The 27661-nt window shown below is 43.2% G+C and overlaps 1 protein-coding gene across 2 annotated transcripts in view; it reads right to left on the bottom strand.

The window, feature by feature from the left end:
• The window catches only part of Tsen2 (tRNA splicing endonuclease subunit 2), an 88317-nt gene that overhangs the window by 58269 nt on the left and 2387 nt on the right, over nucleotides 1-27661 (bottom strand). The window lies entirely within an intron of this gene.

The raw sequence follows: 27661 nt of genomic DNA, 5'->3' as shown, positions 1-27661 counted from the left end.
CACTACCATTCTATTAACATACTTTCACCATAATCACCACACTATCACCACTGTCACATCATCACTGTTACCACTTCCACTCTCTTACTATCAACACTCCACGCTCTTACTATCACCACCACAATATCGCCACTGCCACACTACCACCACTGCCACACCCTCACTCTCATCACCACACTATCACCACGACGCTAGCTGTCACCACTCCCACACTCTCACCATCATCACAGCCACACATTCACTGCCGCCACCGTCACACTTTCACTGCCATCATCACAATCATCACATAGCACCATCACCACTACCACCTCACTTTCACCCCCTCATCACTTTCACCGCCACCGCACTCTTCATTTTCACCACTGCAGCTTAATCACTGTCACCACGACCATACTTGCATTTCCATCATCACCATCTCACTATTGACTGTCATCACCATCACACCCACACTGTTAGCTAAAATTACTCACTATCACCACCACATTTTCACCAATACACACTTTCACCATCACACTTTCACCGTCACCTCTGCCACATTTTCACCGCCATCATCATCCACAGCCTTCAATGACACCACCACCATCTTGGCTACCACACTTCAGTCTCACCACCACCACCATCATTATCAACACACACCACACCACACCAAACACCACTAACACCACAACCGCCCCTCTCCGTCACAACCCAGGTCTTCTCTTAACCCTTGGGCCTGAAAATTAATAAAATCGTCCGGTGGTATTTAGATAAAAATAGTTAAGATATCTGTTGCGGTGGAATGGGCGGTGGGGACTGTTTTAAACCGTGAGTCAAGGAAAGACATACAGTACTTAAGCTGAACGATATTGTATGGAGGCAGAAAGAATACAATAGTTTGATTTCTGTCGTTGTTAGAGAGTTACTTTATTTTTGTTGTTGTTGTTGACCCCATGGCGACTGGAGACCCCACTGAAGTTGAACAAAATCATTTATTGGTGGCAAGAATAGAATAGTTTAATCCTTAAACGACGAGATGCCACTCAGCTGAATATAATTGTCTGGCGGTGGCAAATATGAAAGAGGTAAGATTTCTCACGACCTGCGAAGGTTTGTGGAGACTATTTTTCAAACCCACAAGACGGCAAGCCAGTCTTAATCTCGGAAAAATCGTCCGGAGGTAGCAACAAACACAACAAAGCCGTGCAGCCCCACTTCACATCACTCACAACAAACACAGAGATTACCATAAGTAACTCTAAAAAGTTTTTCCGTAGCAATATCAGTGTTAGTCCTAAAACTGGTTTCTGAAAAGGAATTCTCCCCTATGCTAGGCAGAGCTTTCTCTTGAACCCAACTCTATCCTCTTCCTCCTCCCCATGATAAAAGCGTGTACCTTGTTCCATACCTTGCGAACACGGCGGGATAGGAAAAATAAAATAGTAAAGATTTCTGTCGTCCTCAGGGGGTTAAGATTAATGTTTTAGACCTGGCTCTTCAATAAAGGATTTCCCCCGGGGCTTTCCCCACTTGTTCCTATATATACTTTGTCCCGTCATCACTATACCTTTGACTGTCTGTACGCCATATGTACACCCCGATAGTGGCTTGGGGAGGGCAGGTGCCGGAGAGAGAGAGAGAGAGAGAGAGAGAGAGAGAGAGAGAGAGAGATGTATGAGCGAGGCAATGAGACAGACAGCGAGGTAGACAAAGGTGGAAATGTGTAAGAAAGGTAAAGAGAAACAGATAGATATAAAGGTGGGTGGGAGGGAGGGAAGATGATGTATGAAAGAGACGGAAACAGAGGTAAAGAAACGTGGAGTTGTATGACAAAAGATAGAGATCTAGAAAGAGAAAGAGAGAGGCAGAGAAATATCTATGAAAAGATTGAGAGAGGCAGTTATGTGTGAAGTGGGAGGTAGATGGAAGACAGAGTGGCTCAGGTAGGCGTGAGGAAGGCAGACTGGGAAGGGAAGCTAGGAATGTGGAGGTGGTGAAGGAGAGGAATGTGTGTGAGAGAAAGTAAAGATGGTGTGGAAGAGAGGGGAAGAATATGTGTGAATGAGGCGTAGGGAAGGCATGGGAGAGTTAAGAATAAAACAGTGGAGAATGATAAAGATGAAGTGAAAGACAGGAGTATGGATCGTGTTCTCAATGGCTTTGAAAATGTCGTTGCACCTCATCTTTAGGGATTTATTCTGTTCTCTACATTTCAATATCCTCTTTTACTGATCTAACTTACGTCTATATTAAAACGATATAAATGGCATAAAAGACAACAAAATAATCGTACTCAGTGTGTAAGTGCAGGTGGCCAAAGGAGGGAAGATAGTGTAAAGGTCATGAGACATACCTGTAAATGAGAACGTCGTGTATGAGAGAGGAGGGTAAGATGCTGTGGAGGAAAGAAGACTTTGTGTGAGTACATATGGGATGAAGAAGAGGAGAGCCTGGAGAGATATGTGTGGAGAAGAGTGTGTGGGAGTACTAAGAGTATGAAGAGAAGAGGTAAGTATGAAGGAGAAAAGTGTGTGAAAAGTATACATGGAGCAGACGAGGGATGTAAGTATGAAGGAGGGTAACGGGGAAACGATGGTGGGCCAATAAGACGTAATTGTGAATGTGAGTGAAATGGTTAGAAGAGAAAATTGTGAGGAGAGAAATACGTGTTATAAAGACAGTGTGAAGATGAGAAGAATGTGTGAAGGAGGGGAGTGAAAATTATTATTAAAAAGAGGGATGAAGATGATAAGATACGGGGAAATACTCGTATGTGTGTGAGTGGGGAGAGAAGAAAAAAGTGTGAAGGAGAGTAATGATGGTGTGAAGGATGGATAAAGATGATAAGAAAAGGAGAAAAAAGTGTCAAGGATGGTTACGATGATGTGAAAGGGAAGAGAAGCGTGTGCAAAAAGTGTAGGGAAGATGGGGAGAGGAAGAGGTAATGAATGTGAAAAATATGAAGACTGTGGGATGGCGATGAAAGAATTTGTGAGGGGAGGCAAAGGAGAGTGAGAGTGTGAAAGAGAAGGTAAAAGTGTGTCATAAGGAGGGTTGGAAAGAGATGAATTTGTAAGGGAGGATGTCAAAGGTGGTGTGAGAGAAGGAAATGGAATGTGTAAAGGGAGAAGGAAGATAAGAAAAGGAGAAAAACTTATGAATAAACATAGTACATGCCGTGAAGGAGACAATGAGAATGCATGAAGGACGATAAAGATTGTGTGAAGAAGGGTGAAGGCGGGAAGACAATGTGAGAGTCATGAAAGAGCGAGTGAAATGGTTCGAAGGGAATGAAAGGATGGCATGATGAAGAGAAGAATATGTGAAGAAGAGAAGAGATTGTGAGAAGAAGAGGAAGAAAGAGAAGAGGTGGCGTGAAGGAAATATGATGAGTATGTTAAGGAGGAAGGGAAATGCTGAAATGAGTCAAAGAACATGTGATGGAAGATAAAGGCGGTGAGAAGGAGAGGGGAAATAAATGTGAAGGAGAGCGAAAACAACGAGCTGAATAGAAAACGTGTACGGTATGCGAAGGAAGGTAGAGGAGAAAAGAATTAATTATGACGACGAAAGAAGACGCGAGGATGTGAAAGAGATGAGCCAGATTTGTGAATGAGAGTGAGATGGTGAATGGAGATGAGAGACGTGTGTGAAGGATGTACGTATGAGAGAAAATAGGGAAGTGTGATAATGAGAAGATGGTGATGGTGATGATGATGATGTGTGTTTGTGTGTGTGTGTGTGTGTGTGTGTGTGTGTGTGTGTGTGTGTGTGTGTGAGACAGTCAGACAGACAGACAGACAGACAGAAAGAGAACACGTAAATATTATTGATGTGTAAAGCAGTATATGGACGGTTTGAAGAAAGGATGACGTGAAACAGACAGGAAGAATTTGTTAAGGAGAGACAGATAATGTGAGAGGGAGAGAAGAATGTGTAAAGAAAACAAGTAATATGGATGAAGAGGAAAGGAATGTACTGAAAAGGAGGTACTTGAGAGTGTGAAGATGGTGTGAGACTCATACTAACAGTGTGAAGGAGGGATATAGTGAGAGGGAAAGATAATGCAGTATGAGGGAGTAATGGAAAAGTGTGAAGGAGCGAAAAAGTTAATGAGAGAAAGGAAGAAACAGTAAGACAGAATAACACGAAAGAATAACATAAATGAGTGAAGGAGAGATAAGACAGTGACAATGAAGAGTAGAATTGATGAGAAAAATGTGTGAATATGGAGAGAAGATGGTGTGGAGATATGAAAGATGGTGATGGAAGCATGAGGATGGTAGCCGAGAGGAAGAGAGAGAGAGAGAGAGAGAATATGTGAAGGAAAAAAATAATACGCTTGGAATGTAATGATTTTGAATAAACTATCATGACTGCAAAGAGAAGACACGAATGGATAGGAAAGAGGGAAAGAGTTGGTGTGAAAATGAAAGAGTAATGCTTGTTAAGAGAGAAAAATGGGTACTAGGAGATGAAGAGTATGACTGAAGGAAGAGAAAAAAACGGTAAGAGGGAGATGAAAAGTGTGACTAAAGGAAGGAAAAAAATGGTGAGGACATGAAAAGTATGTCTGAAGGAAGAAAAAATGGTGAGAAGGAGACGAAAAGTATGAATGAAAGAAGGAAAAATGGTGAGATGTAAAGTATGTCTGAAGAAGGGAAAATGGACACAAGGACTCGAAAACTATGTATGAAGGAGAGAAAAATAACAGTGAGACGTATGTGTGAGGATTGTATGAAGGACGGAAGGACGTGGTGTGACAATATGATGGTGTGTTTACAGGGGGAATAGGAGCCAGTGTGCAGGAACTGTGATGCATCTTTGTATTTAAATCCTACAGCAGAGTAACATCCTCTGTGTTTTGGTCTTGCCTCCGCTGGGTCATTTTAATCAGGGTGTGGGAGGCTTCTGGTACTGACAGGGTTAAAAATATATACATCATTATACTCCATTAACCCTTTTAGTGCCATAACGTCTTTTTTTTTTTTACATTCTCGCCAACGTCAAACGAGGTTATTCAGCGTAGGCTACGTGAGACATCTTGAAGTGAAGAGATTAGAAGTAGTATCCACTGACCCTTTTCAGTGTCGAGACGCATATCATATTTTATTCCATCTACTTCCAGGCGATTTTATTCAGATCAGAGTGGAAGAATTAAGTTAGAGAGAGAGAGAGAGAGAGAGAGAGAGAGAGAGAGATGACTGACATAACTGTGTTAAGCAAGTGATAGCTGAGTGTGAGAAATAAGGATGTGTGAAGAATATCATATGGTGTGTGTGTGTGTGTGTGTGTGTGTGTGTGTGTGTGTGTGTGAGGGAAGTGGTGAAAATAGTAAGGTATGAGGGTGTGTAAGGCACTCAGAATACATTCAGGCGACGTTAGACAAGTTTAAAGCCAGAGTGAAGAGTAATGGTATTTTAGCTCCTCTTTCAGCTCCATGACGTCTCATTTATTTTAGTTCGACATTCTTCAGACTATTTTATTCAGATTAAATGAGGGCCTTTGTGGACATGAGGTTAGAAACTGTGTGTGTGTGTGTGTGTGTGTGTGTGTGTGTTCGTTTGTTTGTGTGTGTGTATGTATATGTATATGGATATGGATATGGATATATGTGAACAGTCATATATCAGACTCATCTGATTCACTGCAGGGCCAGATCATCTCGGAAGGAGAGTGGCGGCCAGAACTATCATAGCAGGTAGGAACGGGGAAGGGATGCGTGTAATGAGAGTGATGTATATATGGAAGGTGAAGTGTTGTAATGGCTATAAATGTGTATGTGATGGTCTGCATATGTCATCAGCATGACCCAATAGGGTGCTAACTTATACACACATATGAAAGGGCGTTATGACAACATGTACTTTAAATGCGCACCGTGAGCTGGGTTTCCAATCTTACATTCCAGCCACATGCAGATCGCGAGTCGGACATGCCACCATCAAGTCTTCGTGGCTGCGAGAAAAGGAAACGTGAGCTTACATGGGGGAATAAGAAAATCGGTTGGAAAACATAGGAAAATTTGTAATGCGTCAAAATGAGAGAAAAAATGTTTACGGAGAAAAATGAAAGATGAAAGTAGAGGAAATAGCACCTGATATGTGAGGGAAAGGAAGAGAAGGTATGAGGTAACAAGCACAGCAAAACTACAGTATATGCGGCCCCACTGTTCAAGAGGAACCTATATGTACCCTACACATTCATAGCAGACTTAGATAATATCAGAGTTAGCGCTAAAATGTTTATTAACATTACTATAGTTAGTCCCCAAACAGATTTTTGTATCCCTTCCGTTGCTCCCGGTTGCTAAGCAGTGCTTTCTATGAGAACCACTTTCTCCTCCTCCTCCTGCTACTTCTTCCGTTGGCAAACTACTATGCCTTGTCCAGTCTATGGAGTAGGAAAATGGGAGAGAGTAGATGAGGAAAACGAAGACGGACATGAGGTGTGAACCAGAGAGAGAGAGAGAGAGAGAGAGAGAGAGAGAGAGAGAGAGAGAGGTTAAGAGACGAAAGTGCGAAGGAGAGGATATGTAAAGATTACATGCACATAGGGAAGATGAATGTGCAAGGAAGAACTAAGGCAGCTACTAGGCAGAATGGTGAAAATGTATGTAAAAGCAAACAAACAAACAAAATTAAAAATGAGCATGTGTGTGGTGTCTGTGTGGTGCTGTGTCGTCAGTATAGCCTCCACACATCCTCCACAAGCCGGCATGCAATGGCTTTGTTGTGTCTCCCAGCGCGGGGGTTGAGAGGTGGATGTGACTCCTGTTTGTGTCAGGGTGGAGTTTAGTGTGTTGGTGCTTGTGGGTGGTTATGAGAGGTTGTGTGTGTGTGTGTGTGTGTGTGTGTGTGTGTGTGTGTGTGTGTGTGTGTGTGTGTGTGTGTGTGAAGCAGATAACCCTGTATGGCAAATACTGTAACTGGCTGAGCCGTCCCGGCAACACACAACATTCAGGCAGGGGGTGCGCATTAATATGTATAGACCAATCTGTACATTTTAAATACTTTCCTTAAAGGAGCATCTTTCAGTATTTGCTACTTCCAGACGGTTTTATTCATATTAGGGAAGCATTACCACCTGGAGAAGTCTGATATAGAATGCAATGGCCTGTCCATTATGAGAGGTTCCTCCTAGACTGATTAAACTGTTTGATCGTTGCAATGAAATAAAAAGGCAGTCATCTGATGGAAAAGGTTAATCATCTTTGTACGATAATGCCATTTTATTTATTCTTTGCTGTCCTCATACTATTTCATTTAACTTAGGAATAATTCTCAACTGCATGAGTTAGTTAGCGACGCCGAGGGCGCAGCTATAATGATGGTCTACGTATGCATCTATATATCCTTGTATATACTCGTATGTATGCACAGTATGTTAGCAAAATAACTCATGAATGCCTGATACGAGTTCCATCAAACGTGGCACATACATTATGCTTGGGGATGGGAAGAATAAACGTTACTCGATTCTGATGCAGATAGATCAAAGATCAAAGTCACGAGTCAAGATCAAAGTCAAAGGCACTGCTTTATTTCACGAATTCCTGGTCCGATTTGGATCATATCCGGTGCATGCATTGTGTGTGAGAATGGGAAGAAGTGATTCAGTTTTGGTGAAGATCGATCGAAGTTCAAGGTCACGAGTCAAGGTCAGAGTTCAGGTGGGGCGTAACAATGCTCTCTGAGCATTTTTTATTAACCCGTTCAGCACGAGAGGGTGTTCCTTTAAGTGAATGCCATCGGCTGGGGGTTGCATGAAATTAAAATAGCTTATCGTAGTGAAAGGGTTAATGGTGCACATGGTTCACATTGCTATCGATCGAGTGTTTGTACTCTGGTCTCTTCGTTCAGCATTCCCTGCATCTTCTGGAGAGGGCCACGTCGGACTGTATGTGTGTTTGTTCTTAGCCTTTGCCCATTCACAAAGCGGACGTATTTATTTATTTATTCTTGCCACCTTCAAACTATATTATTCAGTTTAGGAAAGACTTCTTGAACTGGAGAGGTTATGTAAAATGTGCCCTACGTTAAATCCTTCTCTTCCAGCTTCCTCCCCTACTCTGAATAAAATCTTCTGGTGGCTGCAAGAATTAACTGCCAATGAGGTTCTCTGGATGTAAATAATTAATCTTAGGATCATGCCCCGTACAACCGGTTGCTGGTTCGAGCTATTAGCAGTGATGTTGTTGGCAGTGAAAGGTTGTGAGTTGGTGTTGGCAATGAGAGACTGAATTGATGTTGGCAGTGAGAGACTGTAAGTTGCTCTTGGCAGTAAGAGGTTGTGAGTTGGTGTTATTGGCAGCGAGAGGTTGTGAGTTGGTGCTGTTGGCACTGAGAGGTGATGAGTTCGTGTTGGATGAAGGAGAGTGAGTGTGATTATTCCCTTTCAGTCAGACGACGTATTTTGAATCTTATTTTTGTTATCCTCAGACATTTTAATTAAGCATGGGAGAGAGTTTTTGACCAGGGGCGAGTAAATAAAGTCTGTTTTAACACTTACGGTACGAGACGCCTTTCCAACTCCAAGTAAATTCGACGGATGATCTGTTCTAACTACCAGTCTATAGCCAATCACCTTTATCCCAGAGGGGGTGGCCACAAACAAATCGTTTCCATGTCACTCCGTACTCCACCATCAGACTTCCCTGCCTCCAATTCATATTCATATCCATCTCCATCCCATCCCTCCATCTGATACTCGGTTTCTCCATCCCCCTCTCCCCTTCCACCTTACATACAGTCACCGAGTCAGTCTCTCATTCTCCATTCGCTCCACATGACCAAACCATCTCAGGGTACTTCTAATCCTTTCCACCACGTCCACATCAAAACTTCCACCTTTATTTGTCTCTCTCCACATAAGTCCTTGTGCTTTGGTTGTAGACGGATTAAAATGCAACATACGTTATCGGAGAGAAGCGTTTAATGTTTTGGATGTGGCGGGTGAGCTTGGTATTGTAGGAGACAGTGAAAGGTTGTTAGAGCAGAGGCGACTGTGGGCGGTATGGAAAGGATGAGAGTAGCTGTGAGTGATTGTGAAGCAGTACACAGAGGCTGTGAATGAGCAAGTTTTGGTAGTGGAGATGGCGGTGAGCAGTGTGAGTTAGTGTAAGTTGTCTGTGAGTGAAATTTAGCTTGTTTATGCCAGTGGGTGTTTGAGAGTTACCGAAGAGTGGCTTTGAGTGAGTGAGTTTGGTATTTTTGTTGCCTAAAGGAAGCCATAAGTTCATGGAGGGCGGCTGTGTTCAGTGCTGACTATTTTGGAGCTAATGTAAGTTAGTGCAGTGGCAATGAGTGAATGAAGTTGGAGTTTGGGATGACTGTCAGAGGTTGTAGGTTAATGTTGAGGGGTTCAGATAGTATAAAGTGGTTATGAGCTAGTGAGATTAGGGGGTTGAGTGAGGGCATTGTTGTGAGTTGGGGTAGGGTGGCTAAATTATTGCTAAGTAGTTGAGAGCAAATGAACTTGGGAGTGAGAGTGAGTGGTTATGTGTTCGTACTGTATGGCAGCGTGATTAATTTTCATGTTTTGGGTGGTCGTGAGTGATTGTGAGTTAGTGTAGAGTGCAAGTGAGTGAATGAGGTAAGATACATGAGTGACAGTGAGAGGTTGTGAGTCAGTGTAAAGTATTTGTGGATGAGTAAGCTTGTTTTAGATGCCAGAGAGCACTTGTGAGTTTGTGTGGAGTGTCTGGTGAGTGGTTGTGAGGAAATGTGGGGTGGCTGTGAGTAAGGCTAAGCGCTGTAGTTCTAGTTGCTTGAGAGATTTCGCAACACCTCTTTCTCAGCTATATATTTTGCCTATTGCATCTTTATTTCCTCTGTATGTTACTGAAGAAAACTATATTGGTACAAACTAAAAACGTAACACAAACGAATGTTAAGCTTTAATACGCTAAATACATGGCTTACGAAAAAAATGGTACGAAGCAACTTATGCCACCTACAAAACAAAGCGAAGTTTGTGGGCGGTAGTGGAAATTCATAGGTTAGTGTGGGGTTGTGGGTTGACTTGAAATTGTGAGTATCGCCGAGTTATTGTGGATCAGACTGAGGTTGTGAGTTCTGCTGTGTGTGTGTGTGTGTGTGTGTGTGTGTGTGTGTGTGTGTGTGTGTGTGTGTGTGTGTGTGTGTGTGTGTGTGTGTGTGTGTGTGTGTGTGTGTGTGTGTGTGTGTGTGTGTGTGTGCGTAGGAGGTTGTAGATTAGTGCACAGTCCTGGGTTGGCTTGGGGCTGTGGCTTGGCTCCCTCTTGTAGGTGGCTGTGGGTTGTTGTAGGTTAGTTAAGAACTATGGGTTGGCTGGAGGTTGTGTGTGTCAGTGGGTGGTTCAAGTTAGTGTGCAGTCTTGCCATGGGATTCACAAACGCTTACAATCGCGTCCTAGTCGTAACTTAGATTGTTTTGCAGGAAGAACTAGACACGGCCAGGAAGATTCAGCATTCTCATTTACTCGTTCTTCCTACAGAAAACAGATGTAACCAGCAATAATTTTCTTCTCGTACCTAAGATTCGTTTTCGTCGGTAGAACGGGAGGCACGTGGAATCTCTGCAGTCTCTCTTCCTTGTCCTTCCTGCAAAAAGAAATCGTACTCGGGACCTGTAGGCTACTTTGTGGTTAAGGGTTCTCTTGAGATTATGTATGTCAGTGCGAGGTTGAGGGTAAGCTTATAGGAGTCTGGTTTTTCTTGATTTATTGTGGGTTAATGTGGGCTCGTGGGTTGTTTAAGGGATACAGATTATGTTAAGGATATGTGTGTCAGCAAGAGGTTTGTAGATTAATGTAGGGTTGTAAGCAAAGGAGAAATGTGTATCACTGTTATGACTCTAAAACGACTCTTCCTTCACTGCCAGCCCTTTCGTGTGTGTGTGTGTGTGTGTGTGTGTGTGTGTGTGTGTGTGTGTGTGTGTGTGTGTGTGTGTGTGTGTGTGTGTGTGTGTGTGTGTGCGTGAGCGTGTGGGTGAGTGGGCGGCAGAGGGAGGGACCAAGTTGGGATAAATTTAGTTTTCGAGTGGGTGAGAGCTCCAGCCTTCCCCTTACTTTATATGGCCACACACCTGCCACCCCACACACGCCACACCTGCCACCCACACATTCCCTCGCAATCCTTACTTCCTATGTAGTTGTCACGTTTACACACTTGTCACATCCACCGTGCCTGCTACACCACACTACGCCAAACCACACCTACCACCCCACACTACACCACAGCACACCTATCATTCCGCACTATACCACACCACACCTATCATTCCACACTATACCACACCACACCTATCACTCCACACTACTGTACACCACACCACACCTATCACTCCATACTACACCACACCACACCTATCACTCAACACTACACCACACCACACCTACCACAACACACCTCCCTTTCCCACTTTCATATAGGCATATTCTGTATAGTTGCCACGCCTACACTTCTGCCACAAACCTGTCATATTACTCACATCTACACACCTGCTACACCACACATGTCTTTCACACCCTTATATTTTGTATTAAGTTGTCATATTATATTTACACACATGCCTCATGTCTTCCACACGACACATTTCTATCACATCCTCCTACTTCCTGTGTAATTTTTATACCTACACACCTGCCACACACCCGTCACACCAATAATATACCAACCTCGTCTATTTTCTGATTGCCACACTCCCCACATATATACCTGCTACGTCTACATCACAATTACCACACCTGCCAAACACATACCTCACTGGTCACAGATCGACATTATCCGTCACACGCATTCCACACCCGTCACGTGTTTCTGCCCACGTCACATACCTATAACGTTCGCCATACGATAAGCCCTTATTATAAATGTCTTTTTGTTTTGTTAACCCTTTGAATCATATATCCATCCATCCATCACCCAATCCTACGTTGCCCTATGAGGAGTGTAGGAGCCCAGGGCTAGGCAAATTGGTCCTGACATTTAAGATGCGAATATTATATATGCTTATTCTTGTCACCTCCAGGCAATTACCGGTAATTCAAGTGAGGAAAGGCCTCCTATTGAGGTTACCGATGGATATATCAATCCCCTCCTGTTAGAATAGTCTCTCCGAAACTTAATAACATCGCCTGCAGGCAGCAAAATAAAATGCAAAATATGCAGTCAAGGTGAGAATATTAAATCTACAAACATTTGACGAAAAACTGCGTAGCGGGTATCAATCTCCCACTGCTACCTATAAAGTAAATTTTCCATTTTCTCTTAGTCTACAGAACCAGCTGTGTGGCTGAAAACTTAAGATATTTTGGAACACAGTCCTGACATGTAGCGATGACTGCTTATATATATTTATCACACCTACCACATCACTGTCACACAAGTCCTATCACATACACTTATACATAGTAGTCCGGGACTCGACGTACTATCATCAGGTGACTGTATGGCTGATTTTGAGTAAAGTTCATAATATGAACATGAATCAGGTTCTCAACCGTTACGGAACTACAGTTATTGATGACTATATGGGTTAATTATGAGATGAGACTATTTTCGCCCATATGGACAGGAGTCATTGTAAATCTGTAACCCCTGGGAAGTGGGCCCATGTTAGTATATAATTATTACTGAAAATCAGCCGTACAATCACCTCCTAAGGTAGTACGTCAAGACTCGGGACACCCTGTACACCATCCACACATGTTATATATACAGTACCGTCCTTTGTTTTCTGTTTCACATCCTCCTATTGAAACATCTATACCGTACAAAACTATCATTTATCTAGCTCGCAGCTGCAAAAACACAAGTTCGATGCAACTTGTTTCCCCTTGTTTCTGTTCACCCAACAGCACAATTAGGAGCTTGATAAACATCGAATGTTGCAGCTCGAGTTCTAGGGGAAGACTAGAACTCAGAAAAAAAAAGAAAAAAGATTGCCTTAATAACCGCCGCACAGTTCATATGCATAAATACAAACCTTCCCTCGTCTACACACATCTGCACGTTCCACACCTATTATTCACACAATTTACTGGCTATGCACTCCAACCAAACACCTACCATACGCCTGATGCCAACCACACTTGCCACTTACGCTACTGAGTCACACCTGCAGTTCACACTTGCCATATACACACATTAATCTGTTTATTAGAGCGAGATGTTTATACACCCTGCAGTCAACTTGGCGGGCTTCCTCGCTTAGTCCAATCTCACACCTGGGACCCCTACACTGAGGCACATCTTTCTTTGCTTTCTTTGCGTGAGGAAAATGATTTGGGGATGTCTCTACGTTTACTTACATCACCTCTTGTTTATTAGGCTGATACTTGAAAATAATACACCCTCCACTGTAAAGTCCTTCACTGGCGTAACTCTAGCCCTGCTGAAGATTTACATGTTTTACTCTAACGCCAGACGATTTATCCCGTCACTGAAAAACCTTCAGTAGTTTAAAAGCTAAGCTGAATAAACCCGTCGGGAGAAAGAACAATATATAAAAGACGTCATTCTACTGAATGGAGTAAGATTAGTTTCTAGGTACGAGGTCTTTCTAAAGATGAATAAAGCCCCCCTGTAGCAAGAAGAGAATAAACTAACGTTATCATATTGAAGGGGTGAAAGGACAATAACAAGAAGTCAGTCTACATATATTCTACAGCCTACATAAACAGGTCTGGAACTGGGCCCTGATTTACACAGTTTCTTCGCTCTCCTTTCCTTGTCCTTCCTTTAAAAAAAAAAAATCATTATAATCTCCTCTTAGTAATAACATTTAGACTAATATTGCAAAACTGGCCAGATATACTGGAAGATTATGCCCTCTCTGTCCCTCCTGCAAAAACAAATCACATTTACAACCTGAAGTTGATAGTAAGTTTGTTTGTGAATCCTGAGGCTGATGGTGCGATAGCCGTATGGATGCGGTGTAGTAACCAGATGAATGATGATGGACACTGCAGCCACATCCTATCACACATCGTTCGTTCAAAGATTCCCTGCACCTATAGTGCAGGCCGGGCCATACATTAGCCCGGTCAGTGGGTTATGGGCTGGTTAAAAAACAGTAAGTAGGGAGGACAGGACCTGGGGATTGCCCAGCACACACGTCCTGTCTCCTGGCTGGCTTTGTGGTGTGTGTGATATCACACAAACACTATATTCCATTTATACAACCAGCTCTGCTTACTGTGGTCGCGGCCTACTAAGAGGCTGCTTTTATCTTGGGTGATAATAATAATAATAATAATAATAATAATAATAATCTGGTCTTTTGTTTCTCAAAAGCGCCAGTTCTTCCATAAGGAATTCACTAGCGCTCGAAACGCACATACATTATTGTTTTTACAATTACAAGAATTGTGACATCTCTCATATACAGTACAAACTTCATCAATCAAAGAAAAACATGAAAGTGGCACTAATCAAACCCTATAATCATCCGTCATAGTACCTCTTTCCAGGTCGTAGCATTTTGAAAAAAGAAAGGCTTTCAGCTGTCCCTTAAAGGATTCAACAGAAGATAGTTGTCTCATGGACAATGGCAATCTATTATATAATATACGGGCTCTACACAGAAAGATGGCTGGTGAATGGCTCCAGGCTCGTCAAGACGCAAGGAATCATCTTCACTGCGTAATATCACACCTGGGTGTGCCGATGGGAGTTTTAATAATTCATCAAAATACTTAGGTTCACCAAACTTAAGAACGTTGAATGTAATAAGACACAGTTTAAATTTAATTCTAGCTTTTACTGGTAACCAATGCAGCTCAATTAGGAACGGTATAGTCGAGGTGTAGCCGAAGAGAGATATATATATATAAATATATATATATATATAGATAGATAGATAGATAGATAGATAGATCCATGGTACAGTACATCTTTTTAGTAGGCTTTTATGTTATTTATTGCTATTAAGTCTATAGAAAATAATAGAATATTCATTGCTGCCTATAAATCTGATCTGACATATACAAGGTGGTTCGTAAATAGCGCCGCACTACCTCACGTTGTAATATGTGTTGCAGTGACGACTCAGTCGGCTACAGTGGGCGTGGTTGTGGCATTTGGAGTAGGAAATGAACACCTAAATGATGAAGGGTAGATACTGATAACACTGTCTGAGCTGTCCCCACCATACACGATAAATCGTTCGTCGAAGTGGAAGTGGAGTCACCCTGTATAGTGCCAGTTACATGGAAAAAGTTGCGATACTTTGTAACGCATCACTGACTCATAATGACAACTTCCCGTACTACAAGTCAGACGCCGTATGGTCCAGAGGTACGGTACCGTATTTTAGCTGGAACACCGCCGTACCGTACAGTCGACTGTGGACTACTTTAATTTATTATTCACTGGTTCGAATCCGGCCAGAAATTATTGGAGATTTTCCATCATGTAAAATGCATCTCGAGGCGAAGGTCAATTTCCCTACCATTAGATGTTCTGGACTACAAATTGAGTAATGTCGAACTGGGTGCTGATTCTTTTGATTTCTTTCTGTATAATATGTTTTGCTTGCTATTGTATATAAAAAGTTATTTCTACCCAAAATCAGTCCCACTGTCCCCAGTTTCCGTGTCAGGTTCTATATATCAAGTGACTATTGGCACCTCAATATGGCGCCATTCCGATCAGCATTCTAGGACAACTCCCAGTGTTGCTGCTGGGCTGCTGCATGTGGGAGGTTGCCTGCTTTCCAAAGCTTAATCCAAGTATCTTTAGTATTCGGTAGAATCTCGTACAATAGACAGTTGTGACTTTGATCTATAACTGAAATCCTTGGTTTCTGACATGTTTACTTCCGTAGCCAGGAAGAACTAAGCGATTAAGATCCAACGTAATGCTTAATTGTATTTATGAAACGTTTTTCATCTGATCAGTTTTGATAAGTCAAGATATCGGGTAAGGATTTAAAGTATTCATCACAGGCACATCCTACAAAAATATGACACCTTTTCTGTATCTCCAGTATTTTCCTAAACTATCAGTAGTGAACATATAGGTCCTATTTGGCATCTCCAAGGGATTTTACATGTTTGTGTCTCATATTCTTCCTCCAAGTAGTAGTTATCAGAAGATATGGTTCACTCTCTTATGATTGGAACAATTCTAGTATTCTATTTCAGCTAACGGCCGACGACTTTAGTCAGCTAAGAGTGAGTTATAGGAGCCTGAGGACGCTGAGGAGGCCCGCTGTACCCGCACCTCCTTACCAAGTAAGTGTTTGAAGCCTGGCATGTGATAGCCTTGTGACGCAACCTGAGTAGTAAAATGCCTGATTAGTCTGCACCTTGTATTTATTTGCCTGCGTCAATATGATATTGCTGGGAATGTACAGTATATGCTATTAGCTCATTCACACACGATGACACATTTGTACATTTTATTCTTGCCACTACCAGGCGATTTTATACCCTCTCACCATAATGAGGTTCAGGCTGTCTAATCTCTCCAGCTGAGAAATATATCAAGAGCAAGCAGCATGCATAAAGCAAAAGATACGTCATCATTAGCCTAAACCTTATTGAAAGCCACATTAGCGCATCAAGAGAGCATCATAACACAAATAGCCTTTATCATTAATATAAGTGTTAGAAGGGGAATAGTCTTCATTATTAAAATACATATAACGAGGCAGTCCACATCTACGTCATTGGAAACCTCACGTTCGGATCCAAATGACATTGTAGTCTGGGTAGGGGGTGAGAGAGGGGTGTTGGGGGAGGGGAGGGTGGTGTGCTAGGGAAGAGTGTAGGAGAGACGGTTCGTGAGGGGAAGGGGATACTTGAGTGGATGGTAAGTGAAGGGAGAGGGGATGGTCAAGGGATGAATGGGGCGTAGGAGAGGTAACTGAGAGAGGGAAATCTGGAGGAAGGAGTAAGGGGGGTTTTGGGAAGGGGAAGGCTGAGGTCCGAGGAGGGAAAAGGGAGACGATTAGTGCGGAGGGGAGGGGAGGGGAGAGGAGGAGGAAATAGTTGGAAGGGTGAGAGATGATGAGAAATGAGGAAGGTGGTGGTGAGAGGCTGAACAGGGAAAGGGAGGACAGGGGAAGAGAGGACACGGCCGGCGAGAAGGAGAGGGTAATGGAAGTGCGGAAGGAAGACATGAAGATACAGGGAAGGTGGAGTGAAGAGTCAGGGAGGTTTGGTGAAGGAGAAATGGTCAAGGGAGAGGAAACAGAGGTGGGGGTTGTGGAGGGATGTTGAGAAAAGCTAGGGTTAAAGAGGGAGGTGACAGGATGTAGTGAAGGGTAAGATGATGGGAAATATCAAGGATGTTTAAGGAATGGAAGGCAGTCAAGGAGGGGGAGAGGAAGAGGGGTGAGGTGGGTTGGGTCCGAAGAGTGGGGCTGTGAGCTGTGGGATGGTGAGATGGGGTGAGATGGTGCGATGATAGGATGGGGTGAGATGGTGGGGGTGATGGGATGGGGTGAGATGGTGGGGTGGGATGGTGGGGGTGATGGGATGAGGTGGGATGGTGGGGTGGGCGAATAGGGTTGAGGATGGTGGGATGCGATGGTTGGCTGGGGTGGAGGGTGGTGGAATGCGACGGTGAGTAAGTTGGGGTGGTTGGATGGGGTGGTGGAGTGGCGGGGCGGTGAGACAGGGTGGAGGGTGGTGGAATCGGGTGGTGGGAAAGGGTGGTGTGGTGGTATGGGGTGGGGGGAAAGGGTGGTGTGGTGTATGAGATGGAGTGGTGTTAAATGCTGTACAAGCAATCACTGCAACGGACCCACACCCCAACCCACCCTATAGTGCAGCTGTACCTCGTCATGCAGGGAGAGAGAGAGAGAGAGAGAGAGAGAGAGAGAGAGAGACAGACAGACAGACAGACAGACACACACACACACAGACAGACAGACAAACAGAGTAATAGCTGTACACACAGACACACACACAGACAGACAGACAAACAGAGTAATAGCTGTACACACAGACACACACACACACACACAGTGCGATCCTAACTAGGTGGGCCGACCTAAATGTTAACTGTAACACTTATTTACCAATTATGGTAGTTTAAGTAAAGGACAAAGAGAGAGAGAGAGAGAGAGAGAGAGAGAGGGGGGGGGAAGGGGGACAGATAGACAGACAGACGGAAGAACAGTCAGGCAGGCAGGCAGACAGACAGCTGGAGAGTGGAAGAATTGCATAGGTATACAGAGCGCACGGCCATCACGTTCTCAACGAGGTAAGCAGCCTCCATACTAATGGTTAGTGTAGAGAGAGAGAGAGAGAGAGAGAGAGAGAGAGAGAGAGAGGGCGAGGACGAGGAAGGAAATTTTAGTAGGTCAGTTGGCACCCCTCGCCCTCACTCACTCTCTCCCGACTCTTACTCTCAATCTTTGCTCCAATTTCCCCTCGACACACCCACTCACTGTCCTTCTCTCTCTCTCTCTCTCTCTCTCTCTCTCCTTTTCCTCCTTTCCTCCACTCTCCTGTCTCCACCACTTTCCTCTTTTTCCCTCACCTCATGTTCACTATATTTCAATCTTTCTCCATTTCTGCTCCTTCCTCCAATCATCTCCCTCCCATTTTCCCTTTCTCTCCGTCTTGTTCTCTCCTCTCACTCTTCCCTCTTCACCTTCCTTCCCTCTCCCTGCTATGAGTCCTCTTCCCTTCACTCTTCCTCCCTTCCCTCCTCATCTCTACACCCTTCCTCTCTTTCTCCTCCACCTCCCGCCATCTTCCTTACCTTTCCTCTTTTTCCTGTCTCCCTCTCCCTTCCTCTTTTGACCACAATTCCCTTCATTTTGCTACCCCTCATTTCTTTGTTCCACATTCTTTCTCCAATATCATCAGGTCCTTACCTTCATCATGTGGAATTAGATATCGTAGTGATAGTCTCCCCTGTGACAAGCAGCCTCGAAAGGACCATTAATCTGTTGCTGTTTGCTTTCCTTTGTACTCCTTTGTACTCTTTCTCCTCTCTCTCCAAACACACTTATTGCCTACCGAGTTCCTTCAGGTTCCTCCTTCCTCTCTAGACGCTCCTCCTTCTGTCACTACTTTCCTCCACCTTCTCTTTCATTATTCTCCTTCGTTCACTTCCCTCCCTCTCTCTCCTTACCCTTCCTTCCTCCTTCCCTTACACATGACATTCCTACTTGTTAATTCCTCCCCTCTTCCTCTGCATGCTCGTCGTCATAATCCTTGACTTCGATGCCATATTCTTAATTTTTGTTTCCTCCAGACGATTTTATTCAGCCTGGGAATGAAGTCTTGCTGTGATGGGGTTAATGGAAGCTGTACTGTATTTATTCATCCAGTTCGACAGATCTCCCTGAGGTTCAGTTAAACTGTCTGGTAGTAGCATGAATAAAGTACATATCGCCAGTTAACTTTCTCACGGTAGGAACAACCCTAGTTTTTTATTTTGGCATACATCGGACGATATCATTCAGGTGAGAGTGAATACAGGAACCAAAGTGATATTACTGCCAACCTTGACCCTCTCACGATCGGAAAAACTTTAGTACAGAATTCTATTACTGCAAACATCAGATGATCTTATTCAACTGAGAATGTGACTAGGGAACCTAAGAGTGCTAACAAAGTTGTAAGATTTTTTTTTCTTTAATTCCCCCGTCTCTTTATTGCTCCTGTAATTTCTTTAACTTTTTCCGTGTCACTGTGGCTCAGTGGTCATGTGTTTGTTTCTTGATTTGCGCGTGCTGGGTTGCGTATTTCCGTTCTGTATAGGTACTCGTCTATCACAGCCGGCCAATCACCTCCCAGATGTTTCAACCAATCAAAAGTTACCAACTACTTACCAGGTACTTGATTTATATATACAATTATTTACATCTATATATTGCCTACAGTACAGTATGTGAACAGCACCAAACAAAGAAGTCCTACCTTGGAAAGGCTTTGCTAAAACGATGTAGCAAATGTTAAGCTCATGACAGCTATACTACAATGTCAGAGCGTGAGGGACTCGCCATTTACCCTTCCTTCACATAAGAACGGTATTTTGTTGGTAAATTGGTTTACGATAAACTGATTAATATAATAATAACCTTATCATTTTTACATTGACACATTTACTGTAAGTACGAGTCAGTTCCCATGATCAAGGGATAATCCCACATGTCCATAACATATCATAGGTTAAAGGTAAAAAATAATGGGTTTAAACTTAATATTATCCATTAGGCAGTAGGCCCTAGTGAAGGCATGGATTGAGGAAAACTTACCCAGTGGGAGTTTTTCGAATTCCCTTATGGTCTCCATGCAAGCAGATGAATTTTTGGTGGTAAATGCATCTCTAACAGAATACAGCGTCTATACATTAAAGCACAAGTTGTTCGTCTTGCGAGAATGCCTTTCCACCACCATGCTTCTCGATTCGAAGCATTGGTTTTTCATGGACAGAGTTGTGTGAATTTTGAATGATAATGTTTCTGAAACATTCATTTCCAAAATAAATGTCAAATGACGTTTTAGGAATCTGTTACTGGGCACTGTCAGGTCTGTGTGGTGTGTGGGGATGTGTAACTCTGTATCTCTCTCCTACTCTGTCCTCTCTCTCTCCCTTTGACTTCCTCTATTCTCCCTTCCTCTCCCTCCCTCTCCCTGTCTCGCATTCTCCCTTCCATCACCCTTCTTTACCCTCTTCCCCCCCCCCTCATATTCCACCACCCTCTCCTACCTTTACCCATCCTCACCCTCCTGCACCCTCCTTCCATTCTCCATTGCTCTCTCCCCTCTTCATCCTTCCTCACACGCTCTCTTCCTCAACACTTCCTCACTTTCATTCTTTCTCCCTCCCCCTAACCATCCTTCATCTTCACCCTCCCTCACTCTCTCCCATCTCTCTGCCTTACACTATTCGTTCCTCTTTCCCTCTCACTTTCAAAATTTCTCTCTCTCTCTCTCTCTCTATCTATCTATCTATCTATCTATCTATCCATCTCTCGTGTTCTTGATGACTCCACTTGTTATAGGGTTAATGAAGTCTGTTATACTAGTAACCTCTGTGGACCAAAACGTCGTTCCTATTTTAATTTATATTTTCCAGAGATAGGAAGAATAAAATGAGGGGATGTAGGGTAGCCCATAAATAGCGCGCCACTAGAAACTCAAGTGGCAGTATCTTACGTGTTCCGCGGAACGCTCAGTCGGCTGGTGTGGGCGTGGTTGTGGTACTTAGTGTAAGAATGGAATAAAGGGTTCAGAGCAGATCCTGATAACACTGACCCGTCCCCACAACACACGAAAAAATCACCCAACGGAGTGGAAGTGGAGCGTTGTATAGATCACGTATGTCATCGTGGTAAAGAGGCTAAAAAAAATAAAAAAAGAATCTGTAATTGTGGTAATTCTTTTTTTTAGAGAAAGATTGGTACGGTAAGAGCTGTGTGGCCTGTGTATATATTAACTGCAGCTCTCTTTCTCTCCCCATAGCCTCTCTCCCCTCGCTCCCTCCATCTACGTACTCTCTCGCGGGATGACGTAATGTCTTAATATAGCCCGAGGTGATTTTTGATGATTTACTAAATCACCTCTCTCTCTCTCTCTCTCTCTCTCTCTCTCTGCATTTATCTATATATCTATCCATCTGCCTATTTATCTATCTGTCTGTCTACATCTGTCTACCTATCTGTCTATCTGTCTATCTAGCCATTCATCCATCTATCAACGTATTTATGTACCTATTAAACATCTGCCTGTCTATCTGTCTGTCGGTCTATCTATCTATCTATCTATCTATCTATCTATGTCTGTCTACCTACTTTTATCTTTCAGTTCGCATGCGTGGGATAGAACAGGGTCAATGACCAAATAAAGGTGACGTCAATAGCATCAGTGAATCACGTTTCTCAGTTCAGGTTGCCCATGGATTCTAGGATATAAAGGCAAAGGAAGATAAAATTGACAGAGATAAGGAACCTGATAAGGGGGGACGTATCAGGAGGAGGGCAAAGAATCATGTTAACGTAAAACCAGAAATTCGGGTTAACATTCTCACTCAGGATGTTGGTAGACAGCGAGAGGGGAAAGGATATAGTGATAATACTAACAAAAACTACACTGAAATTGGTGAACATGAGAGAGAGAGAGAGAGAGAGAGAGAGAGAGAGAGAGAGAGAGACCCTCGCGAGTCTGTCGTCAAGTACGACATTTTCTCACTTATGAGCGGCCCGACCAGGCCCGGCCCAACCGGCCCCGACCGTAACGCTTTTGAGAAGCTTATATCTCAGCAACCACAGGGCCGATCACTGCATGATTTGCACCAAGTGATAGCATTATTCTTTAAGATTTGTTTTTGACAGGTTTCTTCACACCCAGGCAGTGCACGTGGCACGTGACATGCACCAAATGCAGCATATCGAAAATCTTCAAAAGAGGGCCACAGGCCAGACAGTTTGTCGTGAAGGCATGAAACTTGGTAGGTAGGTAACCATCAATATACTCTAGGCATCCTCGAGGAGTAACGCTACATTTCAATGCCTTTGGATTTAACTGGCCTCGCTCGTACCTCGCCAACAAAGGCGATTTACTGGTTAATAAATTTACCATTTTCGGTTCAGAATGTTTTCATATTCTGGGAGTGAGAGTAAAACAGACAAGCCGGTAAGCGACGATGGCCAGCTCTAAGAGTGCTGTTGTAGTTCAGCCTGTACACGCAATGGTGGACCCTTGTCTGGTTAGAGTCTAAAAATACCATTTCTCTCCTCTCTTTGGATACAAACTAAACCACCCAGACAACAGAAAAAGCTCGATACAGTACTTGCATAAACACAATGAACATCAAAAAATGGAAAAAAAAAAAATCATTTTTTTTTGTATGAAACCTCCTATATTATGTACTGATAATACACATATCTAGTTATTTTAGACCATTTCAGCACCATTAATTTTTTTTTTTTTTTTTTTTTTGGGGGGGGGTGAAAGTGTGAATATTTCTTAGTGCGATATTTTTCATTCCTTTGCTTAGCTTTCACTGGCATGTGGGCAGTCATTTTCCGAAATTTTTGGTGCTTCAGTGCGAAACACAGGACGGGTTTCGGAAGCTAAAATTTGCATTGCCAGGTGCGCCAGACGTTACTCTTCAACTTAAGAGAAACATCGATTTTCAAAATTAGAAAAAAATGGTGCCAGGGCCGGCCACTGGGTCCCAACCATTTCCGGACCCACGGCCACGGAGGGATTAAGTGGACCTAGGCAACTCGTTGCCTAGCAACCAAAACTTTGTCGACACAGCTAGGTCATAGGCTAGTCATTGTGTCCAGGTTTGGTCGGAAATGGTTAATTCTGAAGGGCAGAAATGCCTGCCACAATTAAACAAGAAAGAAAGAAAGAATACAAGAAAGAACATGTAACTAACAGTAAGGGCAGCATGGAGCTTACCAATATAAAAATCGATAAAAATGGGAATATGAGTGGATGAAGATAGAAGAGAAAATGCGAGAAGAGTGATCTGAGAAAGATTAGTCTGTCAGTAATTTCAGTTCAGGGGATAGAGGGACACTGAGAAGGGAAGAGAAGAAATGAACCTAATAAAAATAGATGAATGAAACTGAGGCAATGGAATAATGGACGGGTGATGTGTGAGTGTAAAAAGATCAGGGAGCCAAGTTGTCAGTGTCAGATGAGGATGCTGGCGGACACTACAGACCCTCAAAAATCACATTGTTGGCACTACAAAGTCTGGCCTAAGGCTCATAATGTCTTACAGCTTTGAAACAAAAACATAATCTACTTCAAACCTCTTGCCTTTTCCTTTAAACCCTGAATAATAAAAAATAATAATGGCGTTATTAAATGCAATCTGAAAAGGCGCTCTTCGTTCGCAACCAGTTCTTTATGGGACGCAACTTTAACTGTAAGTATAATCAGGCTTCAGTTCTTTAAGTGATCGCCTTAACTGGATGGAGCGTCGTATCACTGTTGCACAAGACTCATAATACGCCTGGAAGCACATTCCGAAATGATATTCTTGATACGAATATGAATTCAGTTTCTTTTAATAACAGCCTAGTAATTCGTAATTCCGTACACTACAACGACACATGATAAGGATCACCAGCTTAGTGATAGGTATACCATTATGTTCTATACCGGAAAAATATTTATAAGTAAGCAAACTATTTATATTATTTTTCATTTTATTTCACAAACGTACTAAAATAAACAGCTGACCATATCCTTGGGAGCAGATGAAAAAGCATTCCACCCTTTGTCGTATATACAACTGCAAAAGGTACAAGAGGGACCTGAACCTGCTTCATGGTACTGGCCCGGGAATATGATGATCCCTCCGTCAAGCACTGATGTTGCAGGCAGCCTTGCACAGTTGTGATCAAGAAATCCTTTATATCACCTGAAATTCATATCAAAACCTAATGTGGGTTGGAATACTTGGAATTTTGTCTTTCTTGTAAAGGTATTATTGATGGTAATTGTACATGCTGTGGCCCAAGACGGGAGAGTGTATCTGGGATTGTCTTTTCTCCTAATTCATGTCCCTTGATAATGATAATCATCATCATCATCATCATCATCATCATTAAGCGATGACGCGATGTAGGATCGAGGTAGCTCATTCTACTGTAGCTCTCCCTACCCCACGTGAACATTATGTTAATCTCCCTGATTAACATAATTTAACCCTTGCACCTGGACGTGAGCTTGGACCCACGACAACAACAACGATGACGACAACAACATCAACATCAACAACATCAATAACAACAACCCTTGCATAACGATGACGACTTTTTCTAAAATTCTATCCTTGCTGTTGTCAGACGATCTAACTGAGTATAGGAAATCCCTTGCAGAGAAGGATTATGAAATAGTCTCTAGCACTCGGTTGGCAACTTCTGTCATTTATGCTTGGTACCGTCACACGACGTTTTCCAGCTAAAAAAGAGATCCCTTGTGGTGTGGATAGTTAACAGTGAGAGACGCAGCAGATTTCTAATGCCCGTAGGACTGTTTCATAAATGGATCTAATAGAGCACGTTCATCCATAAAGAAAGGCCACGTCCACAGTGACTGATCCTTGCCATGATGATAACTAAGGTAGTCTTCATTCCTCTGTTCCCGCTTCTACAACCATTTTTTGCAGTGATCTTGGCGAGAGGACAAGCCATTAATATGAACATTATTTGGAAGAATATCATGGAATTCGTAGTGATCACCATATCTTCCCAAATGAGGCTTATCCTACTCAGGATCCTTTTCGTTGAGATACAAACGAATTTACAGTAAAAGCGAGTAGAATATTAAAAATTCCCCCGACTCTCCGTCCACGCGCACACCCCCTCCTCCTCATCTTATCCACTTGTACCCTTCCCTCTCACCCTCCTCCTCTCTCCTTAGCCCTCATGCCACTTTCCTCCATTTGTTTCTAGCAGTGAGTGTGGTCTTCGGATAAATCTCACTGTTGTTGATGTTGGATGTAATAATTACACTCATACAAAATCTATCGAGCTCAGACGAAAACGCTTACATCTCCCATTTGTTTATGGCAAAACACAGACAGAGATCTTTTGAGCTTCGTTAAAACATTATTGAAAAAATATGATAAAATATTAACAACGCTGGGTAGTACCCATATATCCAAATAACGGGGTGATGTGCAGCCTACTATAGTGCCCCTGTTAACGGGCTGGAGAGATGCAAATGTGGCGTCTATCTGGGAACTAAACCTCTGCACTCTTCCCCGATCCTCGCTGTGTCAAAGCACTGTTTGCCACAAGAGAACATCGGTTCACAGTAAGGGACTTCCTGCAGGGGCGGTTGCTTGCCTGCGGTTGATGGGTCTCCTCGGCCAGACAGATTGATGTTATTCAGTAGCAACAACAACAATTGCTCTTCATTTGCTGTTTCGTAGTTTAGTCATCATTCTCTCACAGAGGGACAGTATAGTGACTTGACAAGCCTCTCGTATTACATATTTTCTTTTAGTAACCATATAACCAAATTTTGGCACCTGGTGGTTTAGTGGGTAATTATTACGCTCCAGTCGGACTGAGCCGGTAAAGGTTTATATCCAAGGGATGGCTGGGGTTGATTGCTCATGTATTGCCACTCAGGGATGAGTGAGGCTGGTCACTCTCATCTTAAATGTCGAGACCAACTGCCTAGCCCCGGGCTCCTACGCTTCTCTTGGGGCAATGTAGGATTGGATGATGAATGGATGGATGGATAATTTACACGTAACAGAGACAGACATGTAACTCTGGTTTGAGGAAGCCGTACGCTAACGTCCCTCGGTTCAAATCCAAATGGTAACGAGAGATGTTCTTTCATGTAAAACACTGCCAAGGGCGTCGAGTGATCTCTAAATCTCAAATGAACAGGACTACTGCGGTCCAACCATGGGCCCTGCAATACCCCAGGCCCTCCGCGGTCCCTAGATATATAGCCTAATATGGAATTGGTTGTTACCCTTACCGCTACAGTACTCCACAAGTAAATATCAACTGTATAAGTATGAATACTTCACACGTGTCACCATTCTAATTTAGTGATGTCCCAGCCAGCTTACCCTATCTCCTTGGTGAAAAATAGGGCTAGAATTGGACGCTTTTTATGTTATGTATCCTGAGTTGCAACTAGTACATTTACGTGATGTTACCGTTTCTGTGTTGATGCAGTGGAATCGTTTGACCTACTTGCCTCATACCCGTTGATGGTTGTACCTGATCTGACCTACTCTGGCCCTCCTGGCTTGCAACCACAACAAATCTCAGGAATGTTAAACATGGAAAGGGCGTGTTTGATATCAGGATACGGGTAGTCAAATGCATCACCTGTTCAGAAGGCAATTGACTGCAGGCAAACTGGGGAGGGGGGGGTATTGTTTCGGTATATACTCGTCTTATTTGTCCCACCTTTTAGTTTTTTTTTTTTTTTTTTATCAGAACCTGTTTTTGAATGGTGCATCCATGAGTGTCTGGATCATTTTAATGGAAATGCTATGTTAGTTCTCCCTCTTCTGTGATGTCTCTCACTGACCCTACCTCACCTCATCATTAGGTGGAAGAAGAGATCAGGATGATGGTAGAGAGATGTTTCTTCATCAGTTTATCAAATGAAATTTAGTTAATATTAATTCGCACTGCTCTGTGAACATCCCCAAAGTTAGATTTCCAAACTGGAAGCCGTCAGTGCTAGAAATGGTACGGTGTGTGTGTCATATGATGTGTTTATGTTGTCCTGGTGAGGCTCGTTAGTGGCGTATCCTAGCTGCTGGTGTCGGGGCAAAGCGTGACAGAGTGGCGGTGATGATGGTGGAGCTGCGGCGAGTGTGAAGTGATGGGTGGTGGGATGGGGGAGATGATGGTGGAGATGACCATGGTGATGAGGAAGTAGAGATGAGGACTAGAGAGAGTGTGGCGGCGATAATGAATGGTCGTTTTGATGAGGGAAGTACTGTAATGATGCAGCAGAAATGATGGTGGAGAGCTGAATGAGATGGTGACGGTGCAGCGGCGATGGTGAAGTGAATTGTCGTGATGGTGATGGGGGAAGTCCTGAATGAGACATCCCCAGCATGTACTCAGTATGGACGATGAGCATTAGTGCCGAAGCTGCGACATGTGAATGTGTGTAGGAGGACAGCTGGATCTCTGCTCAGGCAACGGACTATCAAGGAGGACTTCAGGAGTGATAAATAACTCAGGCCCGTTTCTCGTCAGCTGAGGAAACTCCCTAACATCTC

Source organism: Coenobita brevimanus, chromosome 47 (genome assembly GCF_032717465.1).
Source record: "Coenobita brevimanus isolate Jiangsu-jjx chromosome 47, ASM3271746v2, whole genome shotgun sequence".
Lineage (NCBI taxonomy): Eukaryota > Metazoa > Arthropoda > Malacostraca > Decapoda > Coenobitidae > Coenobita > Coenobita brevimanus.
Note: the sequence above shows the minus strand (reverse complement) of the source record. Positions and strands in the feature narration are given on the sequence as shown.